The following is a 15,971-nucleotide window of genomic DNA, read 5'->3' as shown; positions in this document are numbered from 1 at the left end:
AAGGAAAACTGATAGAAAAAGAAATTCATGGCACCGAGACCTTAATTGACATACCTGAGATTCCTAGAGTTACCCTGCCCTTGCAGTTTATTTTTTCTTTCTTCTTTCTTGATTCAGAGTGCTACGCTACCCTATGCACTTTCAATACATTCGTTTTTCCCTCTTAGGTTAGTTGGAGTTGAATTTCTATCTCTCGCAACCAAAATAAATCAGACTATTAGACAGATGACAGCAACTTTATATGATCAAATTCAAATGCTAACTTTTGTATAGTTGACCCTTGAACAATGCTAGTTGGAATTGCACAGATCCACTTATACATGAATTTTTTTCAATAGTAACTCCTACAGTACTATACAATCAGAGGTTTGCTTGAATCTAGGGATATATATATATATATATATATATATATATATATATATATGGTCACTATAAATTATACACATATTTTTTACTTCCTGAAGGGTCAGTGCCCCTAAACTTGACATTGTTCAAGGGTCAATTGTATTTTATAATGTGTAAAATATATACAGTATCTCATTTGACCTTCACATCAATTCTGTGAACAAGGTATGAGTATGAGTGGTAGTTGCTCAGTTGTGTCCAACTCTTTGTAATTCCATGGCCTGTAGCCTGCCAGGCTCCTTTGGATATGTCAGATGTCCCATGAAGGGGGGAGGGTTATCCAGGAAATTATTTTATCATTTGATAAAAAATTAAAATATGATGAAATATATGCACTTTGAGACCCTTATATAAGGATAGTTAATAAAAACCTACCACCAGACCAGTGATTTCAACAGGATGGAATGGGATATATCAGAATACAGGAGTGTATCTTTGTGAACCATTGCACTAGACTCTGAATTCTTTGAGAGCATCTTGTTTACCTTTGTATCTCCAATGCCAAACACAAAGCCTATCATAAAATACAAAATATAGAATATAAAGGGGAACTAGTTTCTGAAAGAAAGGCCTATAACACTTTCTATGAATTTACTACTAAATATCTCTACCTTTTCTTTGACATTACTTTTGATACCACAACCACATTATTTGCAAGCATCTAGTTTATGAAACTTGCATGGTTCATAGACTATCAAAGTTAAAATGCATTTCAAAGTAAGTTGTTAGTTGTCTAGTTGAGCTTGACAAGACACAGCCATTGCAATCTCCTTTTTCCCTCATTTACTTCCCTTTTGAGGAGAGTACTATCTAAACTTCTTTTGGGTACTAATATTAAGTCTGAATGTGAATTTATATGTATTCAAGAGATTAATTTAACTATCTTGTTAATTTGTAGTAATTATCTTACCTTTTTTCTAGTCTAATTTTCAAGAGATTTAAAAAGCAAAGTAGCATGCACCGATTAAAATTCTAAATTGACAAAGGCTATTAACTTGGGAAGCATGAATTTTATGCAAAATATGGTATCACACAAAGACATTTATTTCAGTGTAGGATGACCCAGTATGGCTATCAAGACACATGCAGATCAGATACCAGCATTATCCATATGATAGTTTTCTTTGGGGAGAAATAAAGAGCTGCCTTCAGATGCTGCAGTTTTAGCGTCTCTTAAAAAACACTTTGAATAGTTGCTCCATTCTGGTGAATCTATTTAATGTCAACAAAACAATTTCTTTTGTTCTATAACATTTCCTTAGTATAAATCAGGGGTCTACAAACTGCAGAGATGGTCCAAATGCAGCCTGCAATCCAATTTTGTAAATAAAGGTTTTTGGAACACATCCACCCAGGCCCAGTTGGTTATGTCTTGGCTGCTTCCCTGGCTTTACCATGACAGAGCTGTCAAAGAGACAAGAGTGTTGTTTGCAGAAAAGTTTTGCCACTCTCTCATCTAAATTATGGCTTCTCTGATGGCTCAGTGGGTAAAGGATGTGCCTGGAATGCAGGAGACACAGGAGACACAGGTTTGATCCCTGGATCAGGAAAAGCCCCTGCAGAAGGAAATGGCAACCCATTCCAGTATTCTTGCCTGGAAAATTCCATGGACAGAGGAGCCTGACAGGCTAGAGTCCATGGGGTAGCAAAGAGTTCAACATGGCTGAGGGACTAAGCAAGCAATTCTAAATTATTCAAACCTTTACATCATTTCTCTATTATCTTGAATCTGCCCCCAATTCACCAGAAACTTCACCAAGTCAAATTTGTGAACGGTGATAATATATTTTCACTTTTTCTCAAATTTCTTCAGAGTTTGAGTAGATCTGTTGGTCACATCTAATAATCGTATATCCACTCTGTGCCTAACTGCTGAGTGTTCTTAAACTTCTTATAAACAATTTTAGCAGTTTCCTTTTAATCCTTATTATTCTAAACCTTTGATACAGGACACTTATGACTCCTCCCACCAAGATAGAAGCCCTCTCTCATTTCTCGGCTCTGATATATGATAAAATCCGTTTCTCCTAACTTTTCTATAGTTGTCTCTAGTTCATCTTCTTCTTATGCTGTCTGTGAATGTTGTCCCTGGACATATTCCAGTTTCATGCTCTGTATATTTATTAAAAACTTATTTATTCTCATTACTTTAACTCTCACATCTATGACTGCTGACTTCAAAAAAGACCACCAACAAAAATTTGTTGATCAAATGTTACTAAATAGAAGTTTGTGTGCCTAATGCAGATTGAGGCCAGACAAACTGAAATCTCAGAGTTTGGAGCAGAGAAAGGTGTACTGCAGAGCCAAGCAAGGAGAACAGATGGCTTACACTCAGAAACTCAAAACACTCCAATGGTTTTCAGGGAGTAAAGGCTACAAGGTGTGTGATTTTTCTTCTGATAGGTTGGTAGTAAGGTAACAGGGCTGTGCTCCAGGAATTTCTTACTCAGCCTGAAGTTACCATCCTCCACCTGGGTGGGGGGGGGGTCTTTGTTCCTGCAGAACTCAAAAATATGGTTATGTATATCTCTTCCATTTCTTATTTGCAGGAAGAATGCTTCAGCCACCAAGACCTTCATGAATACCAAAGTGCGGATTTAAACAGTTGCTAATCAGGGAAGCTAGGGAATGCAGAAAACAAAGGAGTAGTAGTCAAGAAACAATAGTGCAGCAAGGGGCAGGGTCATGGCATCCTGTACCATCACTTCAAGGCAAATAGATGGGGAAACAATGGAAACAGTAACACACTTTATTTTGTTGGGCTCCAAAATCACTGCAGATGGTGACTGCAGCCATGAAATTAAAAGACGCTTGCTCCTTGCAAGAAAAGCTATAACCAACCCAGGAAGCATATTAAAAAGCAGAGACATTACTTTGCCAACAAAGGTCCATCTAGTCAAGGCTATGGTTTTTCCAGCAGTCATGTATGGATGTGAGAGTTGAACCATTAAGAAAAGGCTGAGTGCCAAAGAATTGATGCTTTTGAACTGTGGTGTTGGAGAAGACTCTTGACAGTCCCTTGGACTGCAAGGAGATCCAACCAGTCCATCCTAAAGGAAATCAGTCCTGAATGTTCATTGGAAGGACTGATGCTGAAGCTGAAGCTCCAATACTTTGGCCACCTGATACAAAGAAATTATTCAGTGGAAAAGACCCTGATGCTGGGAAAGATTGAAGGTGGAAGGAGAAGGGGACAACAGAGGATGAGATGGTTGGATGGCATCATCGACCAACCACATGAGTTTGAGCAAGCTTCAGGAGTTGGTGATGGACATAGAAGCCTGGCGTGCAGCAGCCCATGGGATTGCAAAAAGTCAGACAAGACTGAGTGACTGGACTGAACTGTACTGAACTGATATCCCTTCCAGAAGAACCAGGATCCTGCCCCTTGCTGCACTATTGTTTCTTGATTGCTCCTCCTTTGTTTTCTGCATTCCCTAGCTTCCCAGTTTGAATCTGCACTTTGGTATTCAGGAAGCTCTTGGAAGCTGGAACATTTTTCCTGCAAATAAGAAATGGAGGACACAGAAAGGCTTTTGTGCCCAGGAGGGCCCCATGGGGTCCTGCTTGGTTTCACAAACAAGGCTTAATGTATTACTTGTTTTAGTTAGGAAAGATATCAACTTAATAGTGTATTAGAAGGGGAAAATCAAAGGGATATATTTATAAAGTTTAGGTGTTTGGTTTAAGGAAACTCTTTCAATGTAGGGGTCTGATTGGAATCAGACAACATTTTTGATATAAATTCTTAGATTGGGGAATATAGCAAGGCAAGAGTTTTGAAGCATGTCTTGTTGAGTAATCATTTGATGAGTGAGCAAGTTGTCCATCTGAGAATGGTGATATTTATTCTGACTCGTAACCACTTGCTTTGAGAAGGGCAGCTAATTAAACCAGCTTATTATTCTAATAAATAACTTTTCAGAAAATTCCTGAAACAAACAATAAAGTTACTTAAAACTTTATTTTCCTAGGCAAAAATTTGCTAGAATAGTAATGTTAATATTGACAACTTTAGTTCTTGATCTTATTAAGTAGATGCTTATAGGAAACTTGTTCTCACTTCTTTTTAAATTTATTTATAAAAGTTATTTATATATTTTTAAATGAAATATCTAGGACTTTATTAGATGACTTTAGATACTGTTCTAAGATTTCCACATGAGTTTTTTTACAGTTCTACCATTTTCATGATCCCCTGGAGAAGGAAATGGCAACCCACTCCAGTATTTCTGCCTGGAAAATTCCATGGACAGAGGAGCCTGGTGGGGTACAGTCCATGGGGCTACAAAGAGTTGCATATGATTGAGTGACTTCACAGTTTTCATGTATCTCTTCATATTCTCTTTTATTATTTTATTTTAAACTTTTTGTTTTGTATTGGGTTACAGCTGATTAACAATGTTGTGTTTCAGGTAAACAGTGAAAGGACTCAGTCACACATACACATGTATCCATTCTTTCCCAAACTCCCCTCCCATCCAGGCTGCCACATAACATTGAGCAGAGTTCCATGTGCTATACAGTAAATCCTTATGGTTATCTATTTTAAAAAGCAGTATGCACATACCTATTCCAAACTCCCTAAGTATCCCTGCCTCCCATTTTTCTCCACCGCAAACCTTTTGTAAGGAACATTTATATTTATAAAGGAAATCTCCAGCTCTGCAATAGGAAGAGGAACATGACTAAATCTTTAGAAACTCCTGGAGAAGGGAATGACCTAAATTTGCATAACAACCATATCCTCCTTTACTATGCTTTTCCTGGTCACCTCCCATAACTGCAAACTAAAATGGACTGGAATGGGTGAATTTAACTCAGATAACCATTATATCTACTACTGTGGGCAAGAATCCCATATAAGAAATGGATTAGCCATCATAGTCAACAAAAGAGTCCGAAATGCAGTACTTGGATGCAATCTCAAAAACAACAGAATGATCTCTGTTCATTTCCAAGGCAAACCATTCAGTATCAAAGTAATCCAAGTCTATGCCACAACCAGTAATGCTGAAGAAGCCCAAGTTGAACAGTTCTATGAAAACCTACAAGACTTTCTAGAACTAACACCCCCAAAAGATGCCTTTTTCATTATAGGTGACTGGAAAGCAAAAGTAGTAAGTCAAGAAATCTGGAGTAACAGGCAAATTTGGCCTTGGAGTACAGAATGAAGCAGGGCAAAGTCTAATAGAGTTTGGTCCAGAGAACACACTAGTCATGGCAAACACCCTCTTCCAACAACATAAGAGAAGACTCTACACATGGACATCACCAGATGGTCAATACTAAAATCAGATTGATTATATTTTTTGTAGCCAAAGATGAAGAAACCTTATAGATTCAGCAAAACCTTATAGACTCAGCAAAACCAAGACCAGGAGCTGACTGTGGCTCAGATCATGAGCATCTTACTGCAAAATTTAGACTTAAACTGAAGAAAGTAGGGGAAACCACTATATCATTCAGGTATGACTTAAATCATATCACTTACAATTATATAGTGGAAGTGACAAATAGATTCAAGGGATTAGATATGATAGACAGAGTGCCTGAAGAACCAAGGACAAAGGTTCGTGAAATTGTACAGGAGGCAGTGATCAAGACCATCCCAGAGAAAAAGAACTGCAAAAAGGCAAAATGGTTGTCTGAGGAGGCCTTACAAATAGCTAAGAAAAGAAGGGAAGCGAAATGCAAAGGAGAAAATGAAAGATATACCCATTTGAATGCAGAGTTCCAAAAGAATAGCAAGGAGAGATAAGAAAGCCTTCCTCAGTGATCAGTGCAAAGAAATAGAGGAAAACAATGGAATGGGAAAGACTAGAAATCTCTTCAAGGAAATTAGAGATACCAAGGGAACATTTCATGCAAAGATGGGCACAATAAAGGATAGAAATGGTATGCACCTAACAGAAGCAGAAGATATTAAGAAGAGGTGGCAGGAATACACAGTGGAACTTTACATAAAAGATATTCATGACCCAGATAATCATGATGGTATGATCGCTCAACTAGAGTCAGACATTTTTGGACTGCGAAGTCAAGTGGGCCTTAGGAAGCATCACTACAAAACAAAGCTAGTGGAGGTGATGGAATTCCAGTTGAGCTATTTCAAATCCTAAAAAATGATGCTGTGAAAGTGCTGCACTCAATATGACATCAAATTTGGAAAATGCAGTAGTGGACACAGGACTGGAAAAGGTCAGTTTCCATTCCAATCCCAAAGAAAGGCAATGCCAAAGAACACGCCAACTACAACACAATTGCAGTCATCTCACATGCTAGCAAACTAATGCTCAAAATTCTCTAAGCCAGGCTTCAACAATATGTGAACCATGAGCTTCCAGATGTTCAAGCTGGATTTAGAATAGGCAGAGGAATGAGAGATCAAATTGCCAACATCCATTGGATCATTGGAAAAGCAAGAGAGTTCCAGAAAAACATCTACTCCTGCTTTATTGACTACACCAAATCCTTTGAGGGTTTCCCTAGTACCTCAGATGGTAAAGCATCTGCCTGCAATGCAACAGACCTGGGTTCAATCCCTGGATCAGGAAGATCCTCTGGAGAAAGAAATGGCAACCCACTACAGTATTCTTGCCTGGAGAATTTCATGGACAGAGGAGCCTGGCAGGCTATAGTCCATGGAGTTGCAGAGAGTCAGATTAAGCAACCTACATACAAGCCTTTGACTGTGTGGATCACAACAAGCTGTGGAAAATACTTTAAAAGCTGGGAATACCAGACCACCTGACCTGCCTCTTGAGAAATCTGTACGTAGGTCAAGAAGCAACAGTTAGAAGAACTGGACATGGAACAACACACTGGTTCCAAATTGGGAAAGGAGTATGTCAAGGCTGTATATTGCCACTCTGCTTATCTACTTTATATGCAGAGTACATCATGAGAAACACTGGACTGGATGAAGCACAAGATGGAATCAAGAATGGCAGGAGAAATATCAATAACCTCAGATATGCAGATAACACCACCTTTATGGAAGAAAGCAAAGAAGAACTAAGGAGCCTCTTGATAAAAGTGAAAGAGGAGAGTGAAAAAGTTGGCTTAAAGCTCAACATTCAGAAAACTAAGATCATGGCATCCGGTCCCATCACTTCATGGCAAATAAATGGGGGAAACAATGGAAACAGCGAAGCACTTTATTTCTGGGGGCTCCAAAATCACAGCAGATGGTGACTGCAGCCATGAAATTAAAAGACGCTTACCCCTTGGAAGAAAAGTTATGACCAACGTAGACAGCATATTACAAAGCAGAGACATTGCTCTGCCAACAAGGGTCCATCTAGTCAAAGCTATTGTTTTTCCAATAGTCATGGATGGATGTGAGAGTTGGACTATAAAGAAAGCTGAGTACCAAAGAATTGATGCTTTTGAACTGTTGGAGAAGACTCTTGAGAGTTCCTTGGATTGCAAGGAGATCAGTCCATCCTAAAGGAAATCATTCCTGAATATTCATTGGAAGGGCTGATGTTGAAGCTGAAACTCCAATACTGTGGCCACCTGATGTGAAGAACCGACTCATTTGAAAAGACCTTGATGCTGTGAAAGATTGAGGGAGGGAGGAGAAGGGGATGACAGAGGATGAGATAGTTGGATGTATCACCAACTCAATGGACATGAGCTTGAGTAAGCTCCGGAGGTTGGTGATGAATCGGGAAGCCTGGCATGCTGCAGTCCATGGGGTTGCAAATAGTCAAACAGGACAGAGCAACTGAACTGAACTGAACTCCCATAACTGACTCCCCACGCCCCACATCTTCTTCTGTCTGTAGCTAGAGATGATATTAAGGATGATGAGTTAGGCCACTTCCAGGAGTTTCCTGGGCATCTCCTATGTATTCAGAAGGAATGCATGCTATTAAACTTTGGTTTTGGTGATGGACAGGGAGGTCTGGCATGCCGCAGTCCATGGGGTCGCAGAGTTGGACATGACTGAGTGAACTGAACTGAACTGAAATGTTGGTTAGATTTTCTCCCCCTTTTAATCTATCTTTTATTATGGGTGGTGGGGAGGGAGTGCCTCAGCAAAAAACATAGAAGTGTAGAAGGAAATTTTCCTCCCCTATATCTCCCAGTATTCACCTGGTCACCATGTGCTACCTGTATTTTCTTTGACAAAATCTGCAACAATTGATGAGACTGGCCTAATGAGGCAGTAGTTGAACAGTCATATGGCATGAGACTAGAAGATGGCCAAGGAGAACACTCACAGAGAGTAAGAAGAAAAATGGGAGAAATATTACTGTGTCTCAGAGCCAACAAATGAGAGGGGACTTCTTTTTGAATTAGTTCAGTTCAGTCACAGAGTTGTGTCCAACTCTTTGCAACCACATGGACTGCAGCATGTCAGGCCTCCCAGTCCATCACCAACTCCCAGAGTTTACTCAGACTTAATGTCCATTGAATCGGTGATGTCATCCAACCATCTCATCCTCTGTCATCCCCTTCTCCTCCCTCCTTCAATCTTTCACAGCATCAGGGTCTTTTGTTCTGTGATGACCCTGTGATGTTCTTCACATCAGGTGGCCAAAGTATTGGAGTTTCAGCTTCAGCATCAGTCCTTCCAATGAACACCCAGGACTGATCTCCTTTAGGATGGACTGGTTGGATCTCCTTGCAGTCCAAGGGACTCTCAAGAGTCTTCTCCAACTCCACACTTCAAAAGCATCATTTCTTCTGTGCTCAGTTTTCTTTATAGTCCAACTTTTACATCCATACATGACTACAGGAAAAACCTTAGCCTTGACTTTGTTGGCAGAGCAACGTCTCTGCTTTGTAATATGCTGTCTACGTTGGCCATAACTTTTCTTCCAAGGAGTAAGTGTCTTTTAATTTCATGGCTACAGTCACCATCTACTGTGATTTTGGAGCCCCAGAAAACAAAGTGTGTCACTGTTTCATTGTTTCCCCATCTATTTGCCATGAAGTGATGGGACCAGATGCCATGATCTTAGTTTTCTGAATGTTGAGCTTTAAACCAACATTTTTACTCTCCTCTTTCACTTTTTATCAAGAGGCTCTTTAGTTCTTCTTCACTTTCTTCCATAAGAGTGGTGTCATCTGTAAATCTAGGGTTATTGATATTTCTCCTGCCAATCTTGATTTCAGGTTGTGCTTCATCCAGCCTGGCATTTCACATGATGTACTCTGTATATAAGTTAAATAAGCAAGGTGACAATATACAGCCTTGACGTACTCCTTTTCCTATTTGGAAACAGTCTGTTGTTCCATGTCCAGTTCTAACTGTTGCTTCCTGACCTGCGTACAGATTTCTCAAGAGGCAGATCAGGTGGTCTGGTATTCCATTTCTTTCAGAATTTTCCACAGTTTGTGGTGACCCACACAGTCAAAGGCTTTGGCCTAATCAATAAAGCAGAACTAGAAGTTTTTCTGGAACTCTCTTGCTTTTTTGATAATCCAATGGATGTTGGCAATTTGATCCCTCATTCTAAATCCTTTTCTAAATGCCTTTTCTAAATCCAGCCTGAACATCTGGAATTTCACAGTTCACGTACTGTTGAAGCCTGGCTTGGAGATTTTTGAGCATTACTTTACTAGCTTGTGAGATGAGTGCAATTGTGTGGTACTTGGCACATTCTTTGGCATTTCCTTTCTTTGGGATTGGAATGGAAACTGACTTTTTTCCAGTCCTGTGGCCACTGCTGAGTTTTCCAAATTTGATGGCATATTGAGTGCATCACTTTCACAGCATCATCTTTTAGGATTTGAAATAGCTCAATGGCTGAGAGGAGCCACCCCACGTCCGAGGTCAGGGGCAACGGTCTGGAGGAGCCACCCCACATACAAGGCCAGGGTCGGGGGCCGGGAAGAGCCACCCCATGTCCAAGGCCAGGGATGGCAACCAGGAGGAGCCACCCTGCGCCCGAGGCCAGGGGCGGAGTCTGGGAAGATCAACCCACGTCCAAGGAGTGGTGGCTGCGCTAGTGCAGGAGAATCTAGAGGAGCTATCCCATGTTGAAGATCAGGAAGGGCAGTGGTGAGGAGATACCTTTCGTCCAAGGTAAGGAGCAGCAGCTGTGCTTTGCTGGAGCAGCCATGAAGAGATACCCCACACCCAAGGGAAGAGATACCCCACACCCAAGGTAAGAGAAACCCAAATAAGATGGTAGGTGTTGCAAGAGGGCATCAGAGGGCAGACACACTGAAACCATACTCACAGAAATCTAGTCAATCTAATCACACTAGGACCACAGCCTTGTCTAACTCAATGAAACCAAGCCATGCCCGCGGGGCAACCCAAGATGGGCGGGTCATGGTGGAGAGGTCTGACAGAATGTGGTCCACTGGAGAAGGGAATGGCAAACCACTTCAGTGTTCTTGCCTTGAGAATCCCATGAACAGTATGAAAAGGCAAAATAATAGGATACTGAATGAGGAACTCCCCAGGTCAGTAGGTGCCCAATATGCTACCGGAGATCAGTGGAGAAATAACTCCAGAAAGAATGAAGGGATGGAGCCAAAGCAAAAACGACACCCAGCTGTGGATGTGACTGGTGATAGAAACAAAACTGATGCTGTAAAGAGCAATATTGCATAGGAACCTGGAATGTCAGGTCCATGAATCAAGGCAAATTGGAAGTGGCCAAACAAGAGATGGCAAGAGTGAATGTCAACATTCTAGGAATCAGCGAACTAAAATGGACTGGAATGGGTGAATTTAACTCAGATGACCATTATATCTACTACTGTGGGCAGGAATCCCTTAGAAGGAATGGAGCAGCCATCATGGTTAACAAAAGAGTCTGAAATGCAGTACTTGGATGCAATCTCAAAAACAACAGAATGATCTCTGTTCGTTTCCAAGGCAAACCATTCCTTATCACCGTAATCCAAGTCTATGCCCCAACCAGTAATGCTGAAGAAGCTGAAGTTGAACGGTTCTATGAAAACCTACATGACCTTGTAGAACTAACACCCAAAAAAGATGTCCTTTTCATTATAGAGGACTGGAATGCAAAAGTAGGAAGAAACACCTGGAGTAACAGGCAAATTTGGCCCAGGAATGTGGAATGAAGCAGGGCAAAGACTAATAGAGTTTCGCCAAGAAAATGCACCGGTCATAGCAAACACCCTCTTCCAACAACATAAGAGAAGACTCTACACATGGACATCACCAGATGGTCAACATTGAAATCAGATTGATTCTATTCTTTGCAGCCAAAGATGGAGAAGCTCTATACAGTCAGCAAAAACAAGACCGGGAACTGACTGTGGCTCAGATCATGAACTCCTTATTGCCAAATTCAGACTCAAATTGAGGAAAGTAGGGAAACCGCTAGACCATTCAGGTATGACCTGAATCAAATCCCTTATGATTATACAGTGGAAGTGAGAAATAGATTTAAGGGCCTAGATCTGATAGATAGAGTGCCTGATGAACTATGGAATGAGGTTCGTGACATTGTACAGGAGACAGGGATCAAGACCATCCCCATGGAAAAGAAATGCAAAAAAGCAAAATGGCTGTCTGGGGAGGACTTACAAATAGCTCTGAAAAGGAGATAAGCAAAAAGCAAAGGAGAAAAGGAAAGATATAAGCATCTGAATGCAGAGTTCCAAAGAATAGCAAGAAGAGATAAGAAAGCCTTCTTCAGCGATCAATGCAAAGAAATAGAAGAAAACAACAGAATGGGAAAGACTAGAGATCTCTTTAAGAAAATGAGAGATACCAAGGGAACATTTCATGCAAAGATGGGCTCGATAAAGGACAGAAATGGTATGGACCTAACAGAAGCAGAAGATATTAAGAAGAGGTGGCAAGAATACACAGAAGAACTGTGCAAAAAAGATCTTCATGACCCAGATAATCACGATGGTGTGATCACTCATCTAGAGCCAGACATCCTGGAATGTGAAGTCAAGTGGGCCTTAGAAAGCATCACTACGAACAAAGCTAGTGGAGGTGATGGAATTCCAGTGGAGCTATTTCAAATCCTGAAAGATGATGCTGTAAAAGTGCTGCACTCGATATGCCAGCAAATTTGGAAAACTCAGCAGTAGCCACAGGACTGAAAAAGGTCAGTTTTCATTCCAATCCCAAAGAAAGGCAATGCCAAAGAATGCTCAAGCTACCACACATTTGCACTCATCTCACACGCTAGTAAAGTAATGCTCAAAATTCTCCAAGCCAGGCTTCAATAATATGTGAACCGTGAACTTCCTGATATTCAAGCTGATTTTAGAAAAGGCAGAGGAACCAGAGATTAAATTGCCAACATCCGCTGGATCATGGAAAAAGCAAGAGCGTTCCAGAAAAACATCTATTTCTGCTTTATTGACTATGCCAAAGCCTTTGACTGTGTGGATCACAATAAACTGTGGAAAATCCTGAAAGAGATGGGAATACTAGACCACCTGACCTCCCTCTTGAGAAATCTGTATGCAGGTCAGGAAGCAACAGTTAGAACTGGACATGGAACAACAGATTGGTTCCAAATAGGAAAAGGAGTACGTCAAGGCTATTTATTGTCACCCTGCTTATTTAACTTCTACGCAGAGTGCATCATGAGAAATGCTGAACGGGATGAAACACAAGCTGGAATCAAGATTGCTGGGAGAATTATCAATAACCTCAGATATGCAGATGACGCCACCCTTATGGCAGAAGGTGAAGAGGAGCTAAAAAGCCTCTTGATGAAAGTGAAAGAGGAGAGTGAAAAAGTTGGCTTAAAGCTCAACATTCAGAAAATGAAGATCATGGCATCCTGTCCCAACACTTCATGGGAAATAGATGGGGAAACAGTGGAAACAGTGTCAGACTTTATTATTTTGGGTTCCAAAATCACTGCAGATGGTGACTGCAGCCATGAAATTAAAAACCACTTACTCTTTGGAAGAAAAGTTATGACCAACCTAGATAGCATATTCAAAAGCAGAGACATTACTTTGCCGACTAAGGTCCATCTAGTCAAGGCTATGGTTTTTCCAGTGGTCATGTATGTGATGTGAGAGTTGGACTGTGAAGAAGGCTGAGTGCCGAAGAATTGATGCTTTTGAAGTGTTGTGTTGGAGAAGACTCTTGAGAGTCCCTTGGACTGCAATCCAACCAGTCCATTCTGAAGGAGATCAGCCCTGGGATTTCTTTGGAAGGAATGATGCTAAAGCTGAAACTCCAGTACTTTGGCCACCTCGTGTGAAGAGCTGACTCATTGGAAAAGACTCTGATGCTGGGAGAGATTGGGGGCAGGAGGAGAAGGGGACGGCAGAGGATGAGATGGCTGGATGGCATCACTGACTCGATGGACGTGAATCTGAGTGAACTCCAGGAGTTGGTGATGGACAGGGAGGCCTGGCATGCTGCAGTTCATGGGGTTGCAAAGAGTTGGACACGACTGAGCGACTGAACTGAACTGAACTCAACTGAACTGGAATTCAGTCCCCTCCACTAGGTTTGTTTGTAATGATGCTTCCTAAGGCCCACTTGACTTCGCAGTCCAGAATATCTGGCTCAAAGATCTTTTTTGTAAAATTCTTCTGTGTATTCCTGCCACCTCGTCTTAGTATCTTCTGCTTCTGTTAGGGGCATACCAGTTCTGTCCTTTATTGTGCCCATCTTTGCATGAAATGTTCCCTTGGTATCTCTAATTTCCTTGAAGAGATTTCTTGTCTTTCCCATTATATTGTTTTCCTCTATTTCTTTGCACTGATCACTGAGGAAGGCTTTCTTATCTCTACTTGCTATTCTTTGGAGCTGTGCATTCAAATGGATATATCTTTGTGAATGGAGTGATCATAATTGTTATATGTGAGGTTAGGATAGCAGGAATTAAAAGGAGAGTGCTAAAGCCCTCTCTGTAAGGGCTATTTCTCCCATAGACCTATGGCTGGAGGTAAACTGAAACTTTATAACAAAATGTCTCTGGACAATGAGAGTTAGAGGAACAAAAAGACACTAATTCATCTGCAATTTGCTGTTTATAAGCCTAGCAGTAAAGAGACATTTTTTAGTTGCTTTGACCCTACAGATCTATTCTGTATTTTCCAGGTAGTTTCCTAGATGACGGAAAAAATCTGTAGGTTAAACAATTTTAATAGTTAATCATTAGTTTGAGGTTTAAGATTATACAGCTTCCAGAATGACAATGTGGAAAGAAAAAGTTAAATAGCAAGAAAAATGTTGGCAGAGAGATTCAGGTACTATTGGTAAAAATAAAATTTATAATGCTATGAAATGTCTTAATTAACATCTACAAGCAATTAGAAGTTAGGGGTCCATAAGAATTCAATATCAGTATGCAGTCAGGGTTGAAATAACATTTACCTTAGTGACCAAATACCCTAATCAGGAAAAAAAGCACAAGCATTAATTGAATGGAAACGATGAACCCTCACTACCTTTGGAAAGCAGTCAGGAGTAATGCCAATGTATCGCTGGTCTATCCTAACCTATGGCTGGTTGTAACCCCAGGGGATGGAACTTACAGAAATCAGCAAGCCAACTAAGCTTACCTCAACAAAGCAATTTCTTCCTTTCATTGACCCCCAACATTCTGGTCATGGATAACTTGATGTTTGGGGAAATGTTGATTCTGGTTCCCCTCTGGCAATCAATTCCCCACTGTGGCAAGTGGATCAAAGCTATTTTAGCAATTCTGTGAATGTGAGGTTCTTCTGGTAAATATCAGCAGCCTCCAGTGATGAGAAAATAAATGGAGGCTACCTATCTTTAACCCTGAAGTTTACTACTAGAAGAAATAAATTATCAAGCTAAATTCCACCAAAGGTACTATCATTTCTTGGCAACTCATTTATAAGTAAAAGAAGTCTTTTTCTCTGCTTGCATGAAAGGTTCACACTAAAACAAATATAATTATATTCTTCCACCCTAAATGGCAGAATGTGGAAGCCTTGTAGCCATACCAACTGGCAATATTTTCAATGAATAGGAGGTGCAGGGTTAATAAGCTTCAGACATAAGGCACTGTGCCTAGGACATAGACTTCTGGGCTTTCTGATTTCCAGCATCTCACAGTGTTGGGGCCAGTGTGAGGAAAGCAGGAGAGACTCCGTCTTGAAGCCTGTCATCTATCTTAAAGACAGGATGCAAACAAGACCTGAACCCTGCCCAAGAGTGAGGAAACTTTTGCTAGTGAAAACCATGTCTCCTGGAGTCTTCCCTCCCTACAGATGGCAAATGGAGACTGTAGTTGAGGTCAGGCCCTGTTAGATTAACCATGGAGACATCCCCCTTGATGTATAATTATTGTTCTCCCCCTTTAACCTTAATTGCTTGTTCTAGCACCTATTTGTTGTAAAACTCAATCATATACAACAAGGAGGTTGCTAACATGTAACCAGTCACGTAGTGGGGAGTATAAAACGGCCTCTCAGAAACATCAGGGTCCTTGTTGAGAACTGATTCCTCTTGGACCCATTGGTGTAATAAACTGTACTCCACTGTCTTGAGTATCCTCCAAGGTGTGTTTTGCAACTCCAGATTCCACAACATTTCATATGAAGGAGTTTGGTCCTCTTGCACTGTTCCTAACCAATCACATGTCTTAACACTGCTATTGATTTAA

This window comes from Ovis aries, chromosome X (assembly GCF_016772045.2).
Source record: "Ovis aries strain OAR_USU_Benz2616 breed Rambouillet chromosome X, ARS-UI_Ramb_v3.0, whole genome shotgun sequence".
Lineage (NCBI taxonomy): Eukaryota > Metazoa > Chordata > Mammalia > Artiodactyla > Bovidae > Ovis > Ovis aries.
The sequence above is the reverse complement of the archived record's forward strand: the minus strand, read 5'-3'. Positions refer to the sequence as shown.